The sequence below is a fragment of the Cicer arietinum genome, chromosome 3 (genome assembly GCF_000331145.2).
Source record: "Cicer arietinum cultivar CDC Frontier isolate Library 1 chromosome 3, Cicar.CDCFrontier_v2.0, whole genome shotgun sequence".
NCBI lineage: Eukaryota > Viridiplantae > Streptophyta > Magnoliopsida > Fabales > Fabaceae > Cicer > Cicer arietinum.
This window is the reverse complement of record NC_021162.2, coordinates 31,557,069-31,570,506: the sequence shown is the minus strand read 5'-3', so window position 1 is coordinate 31,570,506 and position 13,438 is coordinate 31,557,069.

The following is a 13,438-nucleotide window of genomic DNA, read 5'->3' as shown; positions in this document are numbered from 1 at the left end:
CAAAAATGACCTAAATGTTCATCCAATGACACAAACACACCCATTGGATGCACAAGATTGGTTTAAAACACGAATTGGACTAGAATAAGTCTAGGGAGGACGAATATGACCTAAATGTTCATCCAATGACACAAACACACCCATTGGATGCACAAGATTGGTTTAAAACACGAATTGGACTAGAATAAGTCTAGGGAGGACGAATATGACCTAAATGTTCATCCAATGACACAAACACACCTATTGGCTGAATAAACACACCTAATTGGACATGAAAAACCTAGCGAGGACAAAAATGAGCTAAATGTTCATCTAATGACACAAACATTGCTATTGGATGCATAAGATTGGTTAAAAACCCTAATTGGACAAGAATAAGCCTAGCGAGGATGGAAATGACATAAATGTGAATCCAATGACACAAACACACCATTTGGATGCACAAGATTGGTTAAAAACCATAATTTGACTAGAATAAGCATAGGAAGGACGAAAATGACCTAAACATTCATCCAATGACACAAACACACCTATTGGATCCACAAGATTGGTTAAAAACCCGAATTGGACTACAATAAATCTAGGGATGACGAAAACGACCTAAATGTTCATCCAATGACGCAAACACACCCATTAGATGCACAAGATGGGTTAATAACGCTAATTGGACAAGAATATGCCTTGGTAGGATGAGAATTACCTAAATGAGAATCCAATGACACAAACACACCTATTGGATGCACAAGATTAGTTAAAAACCCTAATGGGACAACAATAAGTATAGGAAGGAAGAAAATGACCAAAAATATTCATCCAATGACACAAGCAAACCTATTGGATGCACAAAATTGGTTAAAATCCCTAATTGGACAAGAATAAGCCTAGGGAGGACGAAAATTACTTAAATGTTCATCTAATGATACAAACACAACTATTGGATGCACAAGATTGGTTAGAAACCCTAATTGGACTAGAATAAGTATAGGAAGGACGAAAATGACCTAAATGTGAATCCAATGACACAAACACACCTATTGGATGCACAAGATTGATTAAAACCCCAAATGGGACAAGAATAAGCCTAGGGAGGACGAAAATGACCTAAATGTTCATCCAATGACACAAACACACCTATTGGATGCACAAGATTGGTTAAAAATCCTAATTGGACTAGAATAAGCCTTGGGAGGACGAAAATGACCTTAATGTGAATCCAATGACACAAACACACCTATTGGATGCACAAGATTGGTTAAAAACCCTAATTGGACAAGAATAAGCATAATGAGGACGAAATGACCTAAATGTTAACGCAATGACACAAATGAACCTATTGGATTCACAAGATTGGTTAAAAACCCTAATTGGACAAGAATAAGCCTAGGGAGGACGAAAATGACCTAAATGTTAATCCAATGATACAAATGAACTTATTTGATGCACAAGATTGGTTAAAAACCCTAATTGGAAACGAATAAGCATTGGGAGGACGAAAATGACCTAAATGTTCATCCAATAACACAAACACACCTATTGGATGCACAACATTGGTTAGAAAACCTAGTCGGACTAGAATAAACCTAGGTAGGACGAAAATGACTTAAATGTTCATCCAATGACACAAACATACCTATTGGATGAACAAGATTGGTTTTAAACCCTAATTTGACAAGAATAAGCCTAGGGAGGACGAAAATGACCTAAATGTTTATCCAATGACCCAAACACGCCTATTGGATGCACAAGATTGCATAAAAACCCTAATTGGACAAGAATAAGCCTATGGATGACGAAAATGACCTAAATGTTAATCCAATGACACAAATGAACTTATGGGATGCACAAGATTGGTTAAAAACCCTAATTGGACAAGAATAAGCCTAGGGAGGACGAGAATGACCTAAATGTTCATCCAATGACACAAACACACCTATTGGATGCACAAGATTGCATAAAAACCCTAATTGGACAAGAATAATCCTAAGGAGGACGAAAATGACCTAAATGTTAATCCAATGACACAAATGAACTTATTTGATGCAAAAGATTGGTTAAAAACCTTAATTAGACAACAAAAAGCCCAGGGACGACGATAATGACGTAAATATTCATCCAATGACAGAAACACACCTATTGGATGCACAAGATTGGTTAAAAACCCTAATTGGACAAGAATAATCCTAAGGAGGACGAAAATGACCTAAATGTTAATCCAATGACATAAATGAACTTATTGGATGTACAAGATTAGTTAACAACCCTAATTGGACACGAATAAGCCTAGGGAGGACAAAAATGACATAAATGTTCATCCAATGACAGAAACACACCTATTGGATGCACAAGATTCATTAAAAACCCTAATTGGACAAGAATAAGCCTTGGGAGGATGAAAATGATCTAAATGTTCATCCAATGACACAAACACTCCTATTGGAAGCACAAGATTGGTTAAAGACCCTAATTGGACAAGAATAAGCATAGGGAGGACGAAATGACCTAAATGTCAATCCAATGACACAAATGAACTTATTGGATGCGAAAGATTGGTTAAAAACCCTAAGTAGACAAGAATAAGTATAAGGAGGACGAAAATGACCTAAATGTTCATCCAATGACACAAGCAAACCTATTGGATGCACAAAATTTGTTAAAATCCCTAAGTGGACAAGAATAGGCCTACGGAGGATGAAAATGACCTAAATTTTCACCCAATGACACAAACACACCAATTGGATGCACAACAATGGTTAAAAACCCTAATCGGACTAGAATAAACCTAGGTAGGACGAAAATGACTTAAATGTTCATCCAATGACACAAACACACCTATTTGATGCACAAAATTGTTTAAAAATCCTAATTGGACAAGAATAAGCGTAGAGAGGAAAAAATGACCTAAATGTTCATCCAATGACACAAACGCACCTATTGGATGCAGAAGATTAATTAAAAACCCAAATTGGATAAGAATAAGCTTAGGGAGGACGAAAATGACCTAAATGTTCATCCAAGGACACAAACAGATCTATTGGATGCACCAGATTGGTATAAAACCCTTATTGGACAAGAATAAGCCTAAGGAGGACAAAAATAACCTAAATGTTCATCCAATGATACAAACACACCTATTGGAGGCACAAGATTGGTTAAAAATCCTAATTTGACTAGAATAGGCCTAGGGAGGACGAAAATGACTTAAATGTGAATCCAATGACACAAACACACCTATTGGATGCACAAGACTGGTTAAAATCCCTAATTGGACAAGTATAAGCCAAGGGAGGACGAAAAAGACCTAAATGTTCATCCAATGACACAAACACACCTATTGGATGCACAAGACTGGTTAAAATCCCTAATTGGACAAGTATAAGCCAAGGGAGGACGAAAAAGACCTAAATGTTCATCCAATGACACAAGCAAACCTATTGGATGCACAAAATTTGTTAAAATCCCTAATTGAACAAGAATAAGCCTACGGAGGACCAAAATGACCTAAATGTTCATCCAATGGCACAAACACACCCATTGGATGTACAAGATTGATTAAAAACCCTATATGGACAAGAATAAGCATACGGAGGACTAAAATGACCTAAATGTTTATCCAATGACACAAACACACCTGTTGGTTGCACAATATTAGTGAAAAACCCTAATTGGACAAGAATAAGCCAAGGGAGGACGAAAATAACCTAAATGTTCATCTAATGACACAAACACACCTATTGGATGAATAAGATTGGTTAAAAACCCTAATTGGACAAGAATAAGCCAAGGGAGGACGAAAATAACCTAAATGTTCATCTAATGACACAAACACACCTATTGGATGAATAAGATTGGTTAAAAACCCTAATTAGACAAGAATAAGCATAGGGAGGACGAAATGACCGAAATGTGAATCCAATGACACAAACACACCTATTGGATGCACTAGATTGGTTAAAAATCCTAATTAGACAAGAATAAGCATTGGGACGACGAAATGACCTAAATGTTCATGCAATGGTATAAACACACCTAATTGATGAACAAGATTGGTTAAAAACCCCTAATTGGACAAGAAAAAGCCTAGGGAGGCTGAAAACGACCTAAATGTTCATCCAATGACACAAACACGTCTATTGGATGCATAAGATTGGTTAAAAATCTTAATTGGACAAGAATAAGCCTAACGAGGACGAAAATGTCCTAAATGTGAATCGGATTAAAAAAACACACCTATTGGATGCACAAGATTGGTTAAAAATCCTAATTTGACTAGAATAAGCCTAGGGAGGACGAAAATGACCTAAATGTTCATCCAATGACACAAACACACCTATTGGATGCACACGATTGGTTAAAAACTCTAATCGGAATAGAATGAACCTAGGTAGGACGAAAATGACTTAATTGTTCATCCGTTGACACAAATACACTTATTGGATGCACACGATTATTTAAAAATCCTAATTTGACAAGAATAAGCCTAGGGAGGATGAAAACGACCTAAATGTTCATCCAATGGTATAAACACACCTAATTGATCAACCAGATTGGTTAAAAACCATAATTGGACAAGAAAAAGCCTAGGGATGACAAAAATGACCTAAATGTTCATCTAATTACACAAACACACCTATTGGATGCAAAAGATTGGTTAAAAACCCTTATTTGACCAGAATAGGCCTAAGGAGGACGAAAATGACCTAAATGTTAATCTAATGACAGAAATGAACTTATTGGATGCACAAGATTAGCTAAAAACCCTAATTCTACAAGAATAAGCCTAGGGAGGACAAAAATGACCTAAATGTTCATCCAATGACAAAAACACACCGATTGAATGCACAAGATTGGTTAAAAACCCAAATTGGACTAGAATAAACCTAGGTTGGACGAAAACGACTTTAATGTTCATCCCATGACACAAAACACCTATGTGATGCACAAGATTGGTTAAAAACCCTAATTGGACAAGAATAAGCCTAGGGAGGACAAAAATGACCTAAGTGTTCATCCAATGACACAGACACACATATTGGATCCACAAGATTGATTAAAAACCCTAATTGGACTAGAATAAGCCTAGGGAGGACAAAAATGACCTAAGTGTTCATCCAATGACACAAATGAACTTATTGCATGCACAAGATTGGTTAAAAACCCTAATTGGACAAGAATAAGCTTAGGGAGTACGAAAATGACTTAAAAGTTTATCCAACGACACAAACACGCCTATTTGATGCACAAGATTTGTTAAAAACCCTAATTGAACAAGAATAAGCATAGGGATGATGAAAATGACCTAAATGTTAATCCAATGACACAAATGAACTTATTTAATGCACAAGATTGGTTAAAAACCCTAATTGGACAAGAATAAGCAAAGGGAGGACGAAAATGAACTAAATTTTCATCCAATGACACAAACACACCTATTGGATGCACGATATTGGTTAAAAACCCTAATTGGACAAGAATATGTTATGGGAGGACGAAAATAACCTAAATGTTCATCCAATGACACAAACACACCTATTGGATGCACGATATTGGTTAAAAACCCTAATTGGACAAGAATAAGCCTAGGGAGGACGAAAATGACCTAAATGTTCATCCAATGATACAAACACACCTATTGGTTGCACAATATTGGTTAAAAACCTTAATTTGACAAGAAAAGCCAAAGGAGGACGAAAATGAATTAATGTTAATCTAATGGGAAATGAACTTATTGGATGTACAAGATTTGTTAAAAACCCTAATTGGACTAGAATAAGCATAGGGAGGACAAAAAATGCCGAAATGTTCATCCAATGACACAAACACACCTATTGGATCCACAAGATTGATTAAAAACCCTAATTGGACAAGAATAAGCCTAGGGAGGACGAAAATAACCAAAATGTTTATCCAATGATACAAACTCACCTATTGGATGCACAATATTGGTTAAAAACCTTAATTGGACAAGAATAAGCCTAGGGAGGACGAAAATAACCAAAATGTTTATCCAATGATACAAACTCACCTATTGGATGCACAATATTGGTTAAAAACCTTAATTGGACAAGAATAAGCCTAGGGAGGACGAAAATAACCAAAATGTTTATCCAATGATACAAACTCACCTATTGGATGCACAATATTGGTTAAAAACCTTAATTGGACAAGAATAAGCCTAGGGAGGACGAAAATAACCAAAATGTTTATCCAATGATACAAACTCACCTATTGGATGCACAATATTGGTTAAAAACCTTAATTGGACAAGAATAAGCCTAGGGAGGACGATATAACCTAAATGTCAATCCAATGACCAAATGAACTTATTGGGTGCACAAGAGTGGTTAAAAACCTTAATTGGACAAGAATAAGCCTAGGGAGGACGAAAATGACCTAAATGTTCATCCAATGACACAAACACGCGTATTAGATGCACAAGATTGGTTAAAACCCTATTGGATGCACGATATTGGTTAAAAACTCTAATTGGACAAGAATATGTTAAGGGAGGACGAAAATGACCTAAATGATCATCCAATGACACAAACACACCTATGGGATGCACAATTTTGGTTAAAAACCCTAATTGGACAAGAATATGCTAAGGGAGGACCTAAATAACCTAAATGTTCATCCAATGACCCAAACACACCTATTGGATGCACAAGATTGGGTAAAAATCTTAATTGGAGTAGAATAAGCCTAGGGAGGACAAAAATGACCAAAATTTTCATCCAATGACACAAACACACCTATTGGATGCACAACATTGGTTAAAAACCAAAATTGGACAAGACTCTTCTAAGGGAGGACGAAAATAACATAATGTTCATCCAATGACACCAACACACCTATTGGATGCACAAGATTAGTTAAAAACCCTAGTTGGACAAGCATATGTCTAGAGAGGACGAAAATGACCTAAATGTTCATCCAATGACATTAAGCAAACCTATTGGATGCCCAAGATTGGTTAAAAACCCTAATTGGACAAGAAGAACCCTATGGAGGACCAAAATGACCTAAATGATCATCCAATGACACAAACACACCTATTGGATGCACAATATTGGTTAAAAACCCTAATTAGACAAGAATATTTTGAGGGAGGTCGAAAATAACCTAAATGTTCATCCAATGACCCAAAGACACCTATTGGATGCATAAGATTGGTTAAAAACCCTAATTGGACTATAATAAGCCTAGGGAGGACGAAAATGACCTAAATGTTAATCCAATGACACAAAAACACCTATTGGATGCACAAGATTAGTTAAAAACCCTAGTTGCACAAGAATAAGTCTAGGGAGGACGAAAATGACCTAAATGTTCATCCAATGACACAAGCAAACCTATTGGAGGCCCAAGATTGGTTAAAAACACTAATTGGACAAGAATAAGCCTAGGGAGGACGAAAATGACCTAAATGATCATCCAATGACACAAAAACACCTATTGGATGCACAAGATTGGTTAAAAACCCTAATTGGACAAGAATAAGTCTAGGGAGGACGAAAATGACCTAAATGTGAATCCAATGACACAAACACACCTATTGAATGCATATGATTAGTTAAAAATCTTAATTTGTGTAGAATAAGCCTAGGGATGACGAAAATGACCTAAATGTGAAAACAAAGACACAAACACACCTATTGATTGCACAAGATTGGTTAAAAACCCTAGTTGGACAAGAATAAGTCTAGGGAAGACGAAAATGATTTAAATGTTCATCCAATGACACAAGCAAACCTATTGGAAGCACAAAATTGGTTAAAAATCGTAATTAGACAAGAATAAGCCTAGGGAGGAAAAAAATGACATAAATGTTCATCCAATGACACAATCACACCTATTGGATGCACAAGATTAATTAAAAAGCCTAATTGGACAAGAATAAGCCTAGGGAGGACGAAAATGACCTAAATGTTTATCCAATGACACAAACACACCTATTGGTTGCCCAATATTGGTTAAAAACCCTAGTTGGACAAGAATAAGCCTAGGGAGGAAGAAAATGACCTAGATGTGAATCCAATGACATAAACACACCTATTGGATGCACAAGATTGGTTAAAAACCCTAGTTGGACAAGAATAAGTCTAGGGAGGACGAATATGACCTCTATCCTTAGGAAGTTGTACACAATATTATTAACCAGATTATCCAATTTCTTCCTAAGTGATAAACTTAATATATAAACCAATTTGTTTAAAATTAATTCCAATTTAACAATAATAGATTCAAAACTTATTTAGAACTGAGATTCAAGAACACATGTATTATCAAGATAAAGAGTATAGAGATAGAGAAGTGTGCACCAGGGATTTTTATACTGGTTCAACTATCTATTCGATAGTCTACATCCAGTCCCGAAATCACTTACTGATTCCAGCTTTTTTTAGAAATGATATGAGTATGTTTACAGTCTTTCCTGCACTTCAATGCCTATACATCTAACTCAACATCAATCTACAACAACAACCAATCTATCCTTAAGAACTAATCACCAAGCTCTAGCAAGATCAAATTGAGATCTCTTTTAGATGGTCACACACACTCTAAAAGATAACCACCAGTTTCACAATACTGGATTTCCAACAACAACCAATCTATCCTTAAGAACTAATCACGAAGGTCTAGCAAGATCAGATTGAGAACTCTTTTAGATGATCACACACACTCTTAAAGATGACCACCAGTTTCACAATACTAGATTTCCACTCTCTTTCTTTTACAAAGATGGTTCTTTCAAAAAGACTAAAATACTTGATTCAATCACAATGAATTCTCACACTAAGTATTTGCCAATAATGTTTGTGAATTACAATAATTTTTCTCAAAGTGTATTTTTCGAAAAGCTAATGAAATTCTTTCACGTCATTCTTTCTGTTTTAAAAATTATGATTGATTCAGTTTATATAGTTTCAGAAAAACATCAGACAAATCGATTTCCCAATCGATTTTATTAATGCATATTACCAGATCAATCGATTTTGCATTTCTTGTTTTTCTTGAAATACTTGAAATAGATGAACTAATTGATTTGCCAATCGATTTTTTTAATGCATTTATCAGAAACTGATACTCAGTTCATATCTGATTCGATTGAATAATCGATTATAATTCTTTTGTTCAAAATGCGAGATCAAACAATCAATCACTTAGTCGATTCACTTTCATTAACATAATCGATTTGGCAATGGGCTAATTTCTCCCTGTAACTCAAACACTTAATCAAATCGATTTGCCAATCGACTGATTTGTCCCTGTTACTCAGACACTTAATCAAATCGATTTGCCAATCGACTGATTTGTCCTTGTAACTCAGACACTTAATCAAATCGATTTGCCAATCGACTGATTTGTCCCTGTAACTCAGATATTTAATTAAAATCGATATGTCAATCGATTATGCAATATGTTTCTGATAAATGATGAACTAATTCATTCATGCAATCGATTAACTAATTAATTAGTAGAAAGCTTGTAACTTAAGAACAATATATCAATCGATTGTCCAATCGATTTCTTTTAATCATAGAACACAGGTCTGATAAAAACATTTAAGTAATCGATTTGCTAATCGATTAACTTAGTGAAAACTTTGTTCTATGAATCAGAAAATCGATTAACCAATTGATTTACCAATTGATTGATTAACACATTTATTTTATGATTTTAGTTTTAATTGGCAAATATTAGATGTGTGAAATCATAATGATGAATCTAACTAATAAACACTATGAACAATAGACAAATTTACACATGATCTTCAAGCCTTGTATGATATGATCAATCTTTGCTTGATTGCTTGAGATCCAAGATTTGTCCAAGTGTAGTGTCTGATTCTTTCCTGAAATGTATCTTAACCCAAACTATTAGATTAATCAGATAATGCATATACATTGTATGTTTGGAAGTTATATCAAAATCATAGTCAAGGAGGCATATATCTTACAATCTCCCCCTTTTTGATTAAATGACAAACATACAATTTAACTTTGAGTTTACATTTCAAAATTAAAACTTAACTTTATAATAACTCTTATTTAAAACTCCCCCTGAATTATAGAATTCATTTCAATTTCAAACTTTCCAAGTTAAATTCATTCAAATTCTCCAAGTTAAATTCATTCAAATTCTCCCCCTATGTCATTAAATTCAAAAGGATAATACAAGAGAGAGTAATGATTCAAAAAGAGATATACTAAAAAAAAATTACAAAACAACAAAGAAAACAAAAGCCTAAACAACTAATCTAGGGCTGTTCCTCATTATCAAGGTTGATAGGGGTTGTTTCTTCAGTTGCTTGTGTGTCAACAACATTATTACCAAATCGATTTTGTTACCGTTATTGGAGGGAAATGAAGGGTTTCAGTTACAGTTGCCTCCAACGGCTAGTATTTTTGCAACAGTCATATTGCAAATCGATTCCCAAATCGATTTTCTTAAGTAAATGTTCAATGGATAAATCGATGTCCAAATCGATTTCCATATCAGTTCAGGAAAACTTCTCATAACAGCATCGATTTCCAAATCGATTTCTTTAAAGATATTGACCAATGTAGGTATTCCAATTGACTTCCAAATCGACTTATTTGGCTCGCAATTTTTATAATTTGACAAAATCGATTACCAAATCGATGCGCGTGTTTGAGTTTGGAAAATTTCTCAAATCATTGGATTTCTGGGAGAAATAATCGATTATGAAATCGATTTTTTAAAACGATTTTCCATATCCTCAATCGATTCACCAATCGATTGGATTGATGTATATTTTGTCACATGGATTTTGGTTCAGCATTTATTGCTACCACAGATCACTAAATCGATTATGAAATCGTTTGTCGTGTTTTATATTTTGACAATGAGAAACTTTGTAGCATAAATCGCTTGTGAATTCGATTTTGTAATACTGATTTGAAATTTTGACACAGGATAATCAATGTGCAAATTGACTTATCTATTCCAAGTTAGTAAATTTAGAGAAAACATCAATGTCTCAATCGATTTTCTACATAGGTCATATTTCATTTCGATCCATTATACCAAGTTTCATTCTAATATAGAAGAAACTTCCTTTGGGTAGGGCTTTGGTAAAGATTTCAGCTAATTGATCAGATGTATTAATATATTCAAGCATGATATTACCATTTTGGTATTGATCCCTAATGAAATGATGTCTCATCTCTATATGCTTTGTTCTTGAGTGCATAACAGGATTCTTTGTGATATTTATGGCACTAGTGTTGTCACACATTATTGGCACAGTTCCAAGATCAACACCAAAGTCAGAAAGGTGTTGTTTCGTCCATAATATTTGTGCACAACAACTTCCAACAACTACATATTCAGCCTCAGCTGTTGAAAGTGCAACACTATTTTGCTTCTTGCTATGCCAAGATACAAGTGAATTCCCTAATAGATGGCAAGTACCAGATGTACTTTTTCTGTCTAATTTGCAACCAGCAAAATCAGAATCATAATAGCCAACAAGAGTGCAAGTTGATCCCTTAGGATACCATAAACCTAGATTTTTTGTTCCTATTAGATATCTGAAAATTCTTTTGACTGCACTTAGATGGGATTCCTTAGGATTAGCTTGATATCTTGCACACATGCATACACTAAACATAATGTCAGGTCTACTAGCTGTAAGATATAATAAAGATCCTATCGTGCCTCTAAACATGGTCATATCCACAGATTTTCCATTTTCATCTTTATCCAAATGACAAGCTTGACTCCTGGGGGTATCAATAGACTTAAATTTATCAAAGCCAAACTTCTTTAAGAGATCATTACAATACTTGATTTGACTTAGGAAAATACCATTCTTGCTTTCATTGATTTGAAATCCTAAGAAGAAGGTTAATTCTCCTATCATGGACATTTCAAATCTTCCTTTAATCATATTTTCAAATTTTTTGCAAAGCTTACTGTTTGTGGATCCAAAAATTATGTCATCAACATAAATTTGGACAAGCATAATGTCTTTTCTTTTTCTTTATAAAGAGTGTTTTATCAACATTTCCTCTTAAAAAATTTTGCTGTATGAGGAAATTACTGAGTTTTTCATACCAAACTCTTGGAGCTTGTTTCAATTCATAGAGAGCTTTTGTTAGTTTATAAACATGGTTTGGAAAAGCAGGATCCTCAAATCCTGGAGTTTGACTAACATAAACCTCCTCTTGGATATCTCCATTCAGAAAAGCACTCTTTACATCCATTTGATACAATTTAAAATCCATGATACAAGCATAAGCAAGCGAAATCCCAATTGCGTCTAATCTGGCTACAGGAGCATAAGTCTCATCATAATCAATACCTTCCTCCTGGTTGTAGCCTTTAGCAACTAGTCTAGCCTTATTTCTTGTTATTACTCCATTCTCATCCATCTTATTCCTAAACACCCATCTAGTTCCAATAACATGTTTGTTTTCTGGTTTAGGAACTAAGATCCATACTTTGTTTCTCTCAAATTGATTAAGCTCTTCTTGCATGGCTATTATCCAATCATTGTCCAAGAGAGCTTCTTTTATATTCTTAGGTTCTACTTGAGAAACAAAAGCTGTGAAATTACAGAAGTGTCTAAGGGATTTTCTAGTAGCAATCCCTTTAGAAATTTCTCCTATGATGTTGTCAATAGGATGGTTTTTGTTGAATTTCCATTCCTTAGGTAAGTCATCTTCCCTTATAGGTTCTATATAATCAATGTCCGTTGGAGGTAATGTTTCATTTGGTTCTTTTGGATCTGATTCTACAATTTCATCAAGAGAATCACCAACTGTAAGAGGGGTACTGTTCAAGTTTTTGATAAACATTTCATCAAATTTTACATCTCTATAGTTTTAGTTCATTTATTGTAGATCCTATAGGCCTTACTAGATTGTGAATATCCTAGAAAAATTCCCTCATCTGCCTTAGAGTCAAATTTCCCTAGATGCTCTTTTCCATTATTCAGTACAAAACACTTGCATCCAAAGACTCTAAAATAGGCAATGTTTGGTCTTCTACCTTTATATATTTCATAGGGTGTTTTTCTAAAGATAGGCCTAATTAGAACTATATTTATCACATGAGTAGCTGTGTTTATTGCATCATCCCAAAAGTATTTTGGAAGCTTAGAGTCATTAAGCATTGTTCTAGCAAGTTCTTGTAGAGCTCTATTCTTCCATTCTACAACTCCATTCTGTTGTGGAGTTCTTGGGGCTGAGTAAATATGGTGAATTCATTTTTTATCACAATAATTGTCAAAAGATTCATTTTGAAATTCTCCACCATGATCACTCTTAATGGAAACTATTTTCTGATTCTTCTCATTTTGATCTTGATTTGCAAATTTTTTAATTATTGAGAAGCATCACTTTTGTGAGATAGAAAATAAGTCCATGTATATCTAGAGAAATCATCAACTAAAACATAGCCATAAAGATTT